The sequence below is a fragment of the Macrotis lagotis genome, chromosome X (genome assembly GCF_037893015.1).
Source record: "Macrotis lagotis isolate mMagLag1 chromosome X, bilby.v1.9.chrom.fasta, whole genome shotgun sequence".
Taxonomy (NCBI): Eukaryota; Metazoa; Chordata; class Mammalia; order Peramelemorphia; family Peramelidae; genus Macrotis; species Macrotis lagotis.
Genome location: NC_133666.1, coordinates 166,079,211 through 166,088,356, shown reverse-complemented (window position 1 = coordinate 166,088,356; position 9,146 = coordinate 166,079,211). Strand labels below are relative to the sequence as shown.

Genomic DNA, 9,146 nt, shown 5'->3' with positions numbered 1-9,146 from the left:
GACAAAGATAGTACTGTCCATGTACGTTAGTAATCAGGAAGATGGGAACAGGCATGATGAATGGGTGAAGGGTAATATCTCTGAATATGGATTTAGAAACATATAATAAATAAGATGTGATGGTTAACCCATGAGAGTATTTAGTAAAATTGTATTGGAGTAGTAAAAGTCCTTTGTTTCATAAGAATTTAGGGATATCCCATCTGAATGCTTGGTACTTTAGAACCACCCAAGTCTTTGTATTCAGCTTTGGGAGACCATTGGAATAATTTTTTTTTGTCACAGCCATTTTTATTAACAGACCATTAGAAAAATAATCATGGTGGAGACCTTTAGTTCATTCTTCTAATAAGCCTGTTGATCTGGTCTTCCCAGTTACCAGCATCTCCACCTTCCACAAAATGTGTTGTCTTTTTCCTTCATTCCACCCTGAGGAGAAGAAAGTTTGAAGGGCCACAGGAAGTTGTTGGAAGCTTTGAAGTGCTTGCCAACAGTGTAGATCTCATGGATCAAGTCCTCCATGCAGATAATTCCATATTTACCAAGAGATTTTGCAATAAGAGCATTATCAGTCAAGGCGATTCTCTGTTTCTTGATCTTACCATAACCATGTTTATAAATCAAATCATTCACAGACTTCAGGTTTGGATAACCCCATGCAATGTATGGTTCCACAATCCTCAGCATGTTAATTGAAACCTTGTTAAGCTTAACAAAAGTGCCATTGAAGATTTGGCGAAGTAGAAGAAGTTGCAATACTTTTCGGACCTTGGGGCTAACACCATTGATACCTCTGATTCTGATCACAAAAGCTAACTTGGGTTCAGCAGGTACATAGTAGTTGCCAGCTTTTTGTGCCATTCTAGCCAACTGGACTTTGCTTCTGTACATCTGTCTGTACTCTTTATGGTAAGCTTTAGCTTTTTCATAGATAACTTTTCTCCGTATTTTATGGAGCCTTTTTATTGCCACCTTCTTCTTCAGGTGCTTGGCCTTAAGTATTGCAAAAGCCTTTTGTTTTTTCAGAAGACATTCTGGAACAGATGGTAGCTTCTTCTTTTCTTCTGCACCCGCCATGATTCCAGTCGGAAAAAGAGGCTGGAATAATTTTTTTTTAAATTCTTTAAATATTTTTGTTGATTATAATTTTATTGCACTTTGGTCAGTAAAGGATGTGTTTACTATTACTATTTTATTGAATTTGCTTATGACTTTTTTATGTCCTAGGATAATCAGTTTTTAAAAGGTACTATGCATAGCTGAAAATGTGTACACACACACACACACACACACACACACACACACACACACACACACACAGACAGACACATTCTTTTCTCTCCCTATTCATTAATCACCTGAAATCCATCATATCAAACTTTTTTTGAAATTCTATTCAGCCTGTTGACTTCTTCCTCCTTTATCATTTTTGTTAAATTTGTCCAGGTCAGGAAGGGATACATTGTGACTCCAACTTTTATGTACATGTTGCCTATTTTCCCCTGTAAATTGATTAACAGTTCCTTATAGCATTTAGAAACTTTAACATTAAAATTGTACATATGTTTATATATATTATATATGTATATATATAGTACTTATATTTTATTATGCATGAGCTTTTTAAGTATAATGTAGCTTTGCTGCTTCTCTCTTATTCCTATTTCACTGTTACTTTGTCTGAGATCATGCTACCCATGCTTTTTTTAAATTTGTCTGAAGAAAAATTCTACTTTAGACTCTCATTTTAAATCTTTACACTGAGAGTATATCTCTTTTAAATAACATATTGCTGAATTTTTCCTAAAATCCATTTTGCATTCTCTCCTCTTTTTAATGAATTCATTTTACTGAAGTTCCTGGTTAGGGTTATTAATTGTATGTCCCAAATCATATTCCCTTTTACTTTTTTCTCTCTTCTCACTCTCAGTTCCTTTTTTGGAGAACAATAATGAGGTTGATAAAAAGAAAAAATATGTTTCATAATAATCATCTATAATTAAAATAGTTTATTTTTTCTCCTCTGTTTTTCTGTTCACCAAGTTCTAGCCTTGACCTCTGGTCCTTAACTTTTCTTTCCTTCTTTTCCCTGTATTATTCGATCCTCAAAGTTGATTTTTTTATAAAAATTATTTTTTTCAACTCTGGCTTAAACCCAGCTAGGTGACCCAGTGAATAAAATGTTATGCCTGAAGTCAGGAAGATGAATTCAAAAGTTCATGCTTTTCAAATGTAATATAGGGATAATAATAAGACCTATGTCCCAAAGTTGCTATAAAGAGCAAATAAAATAATATCTGTAAAATATTTAAAGGACTCAAAATTGCCACCATCTCTTCATTTTCCCCTGTCTGCTCTGCTTGGTTTTACTTCGCCTTTATTATTTCTCTCCTTGTATCCCAACCCAAGGATAAGCCCATCACCAAAATGCTCATCATGGAGATTGCTTCCTCTTTGATATTCACACATTATCAGTGCCCTCAGTTGCTTCTGCTCTCTGATTAGAGGGCTGGAAAGCAGAGCAAAATATACTTTCCTTTGCCTCTCCTTGGAGAGGGCTCAAAATCCTAGCCATTTTTTCATTTGCCCCATCTGCTCTGCATGGTTTGGCTCCACTCTCATCATCCTATTCCCTGTAGCACCTACCTCCCCCACCTCCTATTAGAGTGTAAGCTCCTTGAGGACAGGAACTTTCTTTTCATCATTTGTATTCCCAGTGCTTAACAACCATGCATGGGACATTATGGGTAGGTACCTAATAAATATTTGTCACATGTACAGATATCTCTGTATACCTAGTATAGTAGGCACTTAGTAGACACTTAGCAAATGCATATTTCTTTCCTTCCTACTTTTCTTTCTTTCCTTCTTTCAACCTCTTATACACTTTTCCTTCCCATCCTTAATAGTTTCCCTGCAACATTTTTATTTCTATAACTTAATAAATTCTTTCTTCTTTCCTTCTTTCTTTTTCTTTCTTTACTCTGACCACTTATATACTCTTTACTGTCCTTAACTGGTTCCCAGCAAATTTCTTAATCATTTCTTTGCCAATTGTATGAACATGCATGCATGTGCATATACATGTGTGTATGTTTTCATGTGGGTTTAATTTTCCTTTGTCCTGTTTAGATAAAAAAGATTCAGGAGTTGATCCATGATCCCCACCATTTCTACCATGTTCTTTTCAACTCATTGAGAAAAATCTCTTCTCAGGTCCTTCCCTCTCCCCATTTCTTTCTTAAATTATTGTTTTATCTATCTCTTTTTTTTTCCTCTCATAAAAGCAACAATAATAACAAAAAAGCAAAACCACACTGAATTCTTAGGTTTGTCCTATCTCCATCAGTTACTCTTGAAGCTAGAAAGATTCTTTTCATTTAGGTTCATACTATATTTATTTAATAACTAAAATTCACAAATAAAAAGATACTCATGGGCAACTAGGTGGCACAGTGGATAGAGCACCTACCCTGGAGTCAGGAATACCTGAGTTCAAATCTGGCCTCAGACACTTAATAATTACCTATCTGTGTGGCCTTGGGCAAGCCACTTAACCCCATTTGCCTTGCAAAAAAAAAACCCTAAAAATACTTGCAAAGTCCTTTTTTGTTGCATCATCCCTATCTCCTCTACTTCACTGCTTTCAGACCAATATGTATTTAAAAAATGGGTTTGTATTTTTTAAGCCCATATGTTATAAGATTGATCAGTTGAGGCTGAAGCACCAATGGAGAAGATGGTATATCCCCACCTTCCCATCTTGTTTTTTTTTTTTAAGGAACATCTGAGATGTGTCAGTGTCAGTGTCAGAAATTTTTGACTCCCTTTAACCCCCACCCAGAACATTCTTTTTATTTTGTTTTCCTCTTTTATGAGACTGACTTGAGCCTCTTTTCCCTCTCCCCCTTTCTGTCCATTTAAGACCATGTGGGCACTGGACATTATTCATCCCTTCTTCCAACAGGTCCATGTGCAGTAATCAAGTGGGGTCCTATATGTTGCTCAGTGTTTGTTGTTGCTTATTGTTGTCATGTGGGCTTATTTATTTCATTTCAGATAGGTCTGTGTATCATTTCGGAAAGCTTGCTTAATTCCTTTCTCTTTTATGGAGTGCTGTTGAATAAGGCTACTCATTCCAGGAACTGTTTGTTATAAAACAATAAATACCCTTCACAGTCTAAAACATCCTTAATGTTAGCCTTAGAGTTGATGATTTCATCATATTTGAACCACTAGTCCTTGTGTTGCTGCATGAAGCTGGTATAGTGCCCACTTTCCAGGGTTCCTTGGTGATTAACTATGGTAAAAAAGAATACTTATTTTCATTGTTAAGACTGAAGATGGTAAGATTCTAAAGGGATCATTGTTATTTATACCCTTTCAGTTGCTCAAGCTCATTTACCTTTCTAGGTTTCTTCTTGACTTCTGTGTTTTCATTTCAAAGGTACTATTCAAGTCTCATTTTTTTTTTTTTTTTTGCTCAGGAATATTTTCAAGTCCTCTGCCTTATTAAAATTCATTCAAATCAGGGGTGGCTAGGTGGTGCAGTGGATAGAGCACTGGCCTTGGAGTCAGGAGTACCTGGGTTGTTCAAATCCAACCTCAGACACTTAATAATTACCTAGCCGTGTGGCCTTGGGCAAGCCACTTAACCCCATTGCCTTGAAAAATCAAAAAAAAAAAATCATTCAAATCAGCTTTTCAGGTCAATAATTATTAGTTTCAAGCTTTTGTTCTTTTGCTTTTTACAGTATCATATCGACAGTTTTTCTTTCCTTTGTAGTAATTGTTGTAAAGTCTTGTTGATATCGATTGTGATTCCTTGGTACTTGAATTCTTTCTGGTTGTTTGCAGTATTTTTTCTTTGACTTAGAAGTTTTAGATTTTATCTCTGACATAACTGTGTGTTTTCTGTTTAGGATTTCTGGAGATGATTGGAAGATTCTATTTTCACACTGAGTGAATACATCCCTATCTTCTGCTATAGTTTCAGTACAATCTGCCTGAGTACTGCAATGGTCATGTTTCCTCCTATATTTTGTGCAGAAAAAGTACTGTGGTTTTGAGTCCTAGTTTCAAGTTTCTTGGTTGGCATCTTGTGTCTAGGTTATCACGTGCAACAATATCTTCTTTATTGTTCCACTGGCTCCATTATTACTAAGATACTGAATTCAGGGAAGGCCCTTGTTGAGTGTATGTGCCAATTGATTTAATGACCTCTAGGGCCTGGCTTGGTCCCTTGTTGCTCTTATATAGGACATTCTTGAAGCATCCTGAGAACATTAGTTGTTTAATTTTGAGCAGGAAATTGGGCAGGTGCAGCAGCAGATATTCTGAAGCTTTAGTCCTTAGATTACTATTCTAACTTCCACCTTTCCAGCTATGGTTCTATTTAGAACACCTGTGGGCTTTTGTCAAATTCTTGCTCATCCCTGGACTGGATGGAGGAAGTTATTGCACTTTATTTGGTTTTTGTTCTTTTGTCCTTTTTTGTCCTTTCAGGGGATTAAGAAAAGATCTTAGTTGAAATGGTTGTGGAGGAACCTGTTTTGTTAAAAAAAAAATATTTATTTATTCATTCATTCATTTATTTTAACTACATGGAATGGAAGTTTTCAACAACCTTTTTTTGGCAATTGTATGAACATGCTTGCATGTGCATACACATATGTGTATGTTTTCATGTGGGTTTTGAGTTTTAAATTTTTCTCCCTTTCACCCCTTTTTCTCCCCTCCCCTAACAGTAAACAATCCAACATAGGTCATAACATGGTGGGGGGGAGCTGTTTTCTAATCAGACCTTTCATGTAGACATGTTCATCAAAAGTCTGCACATATCTTTGGAAATCTAAATTGGTCAATGAGTTTCTTGTGCATCCTTGACAACTTCCTTAGATGACTCTTTTTTCCCCCCTTCCTTTTGTTTCTCCTTTCTTTCCCTTTTCTGTCAGTCTAACCCTGAGTCCTCTTAGGGATAGAGATATTTAATAATTGGGATTTAAATTAAAATGTGATTGGAAAATCTAGGTATACCTCAGAGATAGTGTGGGTTTAGTTCCAGACAATTAGAATAAAGTGAGTTACATGAATTTTTTGATTTTCTGATGCAGTTATGTCTATACTACATTGTAATCTATTGTGTTTAATAGCATCCTGTCTAAAATATGTATATACCTTAATTAAAAATACTTTATTGCTAAAAAATGCTAACCATAATTTGAACCTTCAGTAAGTCATAATCTTTTTACTGGTGGTGGATCTTTCCTTGATGTTGATGGTTATTGAGTGATCTGGGTGATGGATGCTGAAGACTGGTATATCTGTGGCAGTTTCTTAAAAATAAGACAACAATAAAGTTTGCTGCATCAGTTGACTCTTCCTTTCATTTGAATGTAGAGAGCATGATAAGGTTAGTAATTGCTCTAATTTCAATATTGTTGTTTCTCAGGGTACAAGAAGAGGAATGATCAGGGAGATGGGGATTGGCTGGTTGGTGGAGTAGTCAGAATGCAATTATTAATTAATTTCATCATTCTATATGGGCATGGTTTGTGTTACCCCAAAATAATTACAATAGTAATTTCAAAGAGCACTCATCACAGACTACATAACAGATATAATGAAAAAGTTTGAAATATTTTGAGAATTATCAAAATATGACACAGATTCATGATGAAAGTTTATGTGAGAAAAATAGTGCTGACAGATTTGCTTAATGCAGGATTGCCACAAACCTTCATCTGTAAAAAATACAGTATCTGCAAAGTGCAATAAGGTGAAGTATGGTAAAATGAGATATGCCTGTATTTAACAGAACAAATGAACATAGATAATGAGCATATTTGGTTTTCTAAGGTATATGCAGGCTAAAGAGATTGTTACATGTAATTTGGTGGCCTCCTTTTTTCTATTTGAATTTGAAAATTTTGTTCTACTCCATGCTGAAGACAAGCAGAACTAGTGGTCTAAAGATGGGTTAGAGGGGAAGGTCAAGTCTTCAAGCCCTGTTCTTTAGCCAAGACTAGATTATTACCATCACCACTTCAGAGAATATGAAATGATAAAGAATAATGCTTTGGAAAATGTCTCTCTTGATGATATTGTAAAGCCTCTTGATAACAACTTCTTCATGGATTCAAAATCTAAAATTTCATACTCAGTTTTCTTCCCTTTCAAAACAATGTCTACTGAACTGCTACTGTTTTCCTCAGGTAACTGACACAGAGAGACCAGCAGTAATCTATTTTTTTGCCTTGCTATTTTTGCCACTAACATATGGGGAGGGGGGGAACGTGGGGATGTATTTTAATTTTTGTTGAGGATGATATTTCTTGACTGGGGCTTTTTCTATGTGACCTTTAAGTAAATATTCAGGCAAATGTCCTTGTCAAAGGTTGAATAGGATTCTTTCTGAAATTTTTCTTTATGTATCCCTATGACTTTCTCAACCAAAAGGATTTCAGTAGAGAGTTTGAGCTGAGGTCCATTGAATCACAGAGTTGAAAGGAACCACAAAAAGTCATCTAATACATTCTTCCTCTTTCCCATGTGCCCATATTCTTTGTAAAGCTTGTTACACCTCACTTCAGTTCCAGACATTGTGCCTTGGTCAAGAATAATCCTGCTTACTTAAAGTCTCAGCCCAAGCTTTGTTCCAATCCACCCAGAATAGTCTCTCTTTGTTTAAAACATGCCTTAACTTGAGAAAACAGCGAGAAGAATCTGCTACAGCTGTGCATTTAATAGCCCAACATTCCCTCCATGCAACTGGAGTACTATTAATAAGTTTTCAAGGTATTTATTGAGGGAAAACATACATTAATGGCTCGCCAACCTCCTAGCCCTGTTTAAATTACCACCCTGTCTGAGCCTAAAAAAGAAAATCATTGGAAATGGAGAGGAGGTGAAGATGCCATTTATTAGCACAGTTCAGTTTGATATCTTCTTATTCTGAATTTTGAACTGACTGGACACTCTGTGGGAGACAGATTTATTTTAAATTAGGCATGCCAGACTCTGGGGCTTCTGAGGGAAGGAGAGTATTCTTCCTGATCCTGTGGGCATTTTCTAGGTTCTCCCTTTTATTACCCAAACCAGGCACTGTTGATTTTCCTTTTTGAATTAATCATTGCACCAGCATGATGACATGATAAAAAATGATTTTGGGGCTGGTGTGTGGGGCATGGAAGAAAAGGAAAACCTGGCAGCCTGAAAGAGAAAGAAATCCTTGAGGGAGGTGGGCTAGGAAGGTGTGAGGGGGACTGTAGTAGGGGAGTGTAAAGTCTTAATGAAGTAGATCTGCTGCCGCCTGGGAATAGACAACAAACCTACTGGGGCTGTGTGATAACCACAGCCAATTCCGTGGGGAAAGCAGAGAGTGGCCTGCTCTAACTTGCCTCCATTAGCTGTAATTATGTCTATGACTTTAGCTCTAGGACTGCCGATCATCAGCAGTGAGGATAGTTAAGGGTTTGCCTTCAGGATCCCCTTCTTGTAGATATATGTTTTTCAGCTATAATATTTGCAATCTTTGGAAACAGACAGAAGCATCTGAATCCAGGAGCTGTTGGCTGTTGCTGTTTTTTAAAAGCTGCATTTATATTGCATGGAGACCAAATAAATTGACACATTAACCAGTCTTTGTTCCTCCACCTCCTCCCACTTCTACTTTATTGTCTGAGTCTGACTCCTCTTGGAGCAAATATGAAGGGAAAGGTCTCTCTAATAATAAATGACAGAATATAAAGAAGTTCAGTCCACTACTATTGAATCAAATAGAGAAATTCCTGTTTGCTTTTGTGAGGGGACCACGATATGGAAAAATTGTGATCTGTGTAAATTAAAATCAAAAGAGGACATTTTCATTATCTGTTTAAATGAATATGTTGCAACTTAAAAAGCAATTTTTTTTTTTTGGTAAAAAGAATCCATACTTCAGAAAAGAAACCAGTAAAGAAACTGGGAATTACTATGTGCCCATTCCAAACATTTTAAGCTACAGTTTTGGCTGCAATCCAAACTCAGTGACATTGGAAAAAAAAAGGTTGCCTTCTTAACTCATAGCTTTCATCTGCATTTGGGCTTTTTGCCTGGTGATTGTTATCTTTTTCAGATGAAATCACAATTAAATGAAAGAAGTGTTC

The 9,146-nt window shown here is 36.1% G+C and overlaps 1 pseudogene; it reads right to left on the bottom strand.

Moving 5' to 3' along the window:
- Positions 1 to 289: 289 nt before the first annotated feature.
- Positions 290 to 1,092, bottom strand: LOC141499161 (large ribosomal subunit protein uL30 pseudogene; annotated as a pseudogene).
- Positions 1,093 to 9,146: the final 8,054 nt, after the last annotated feature.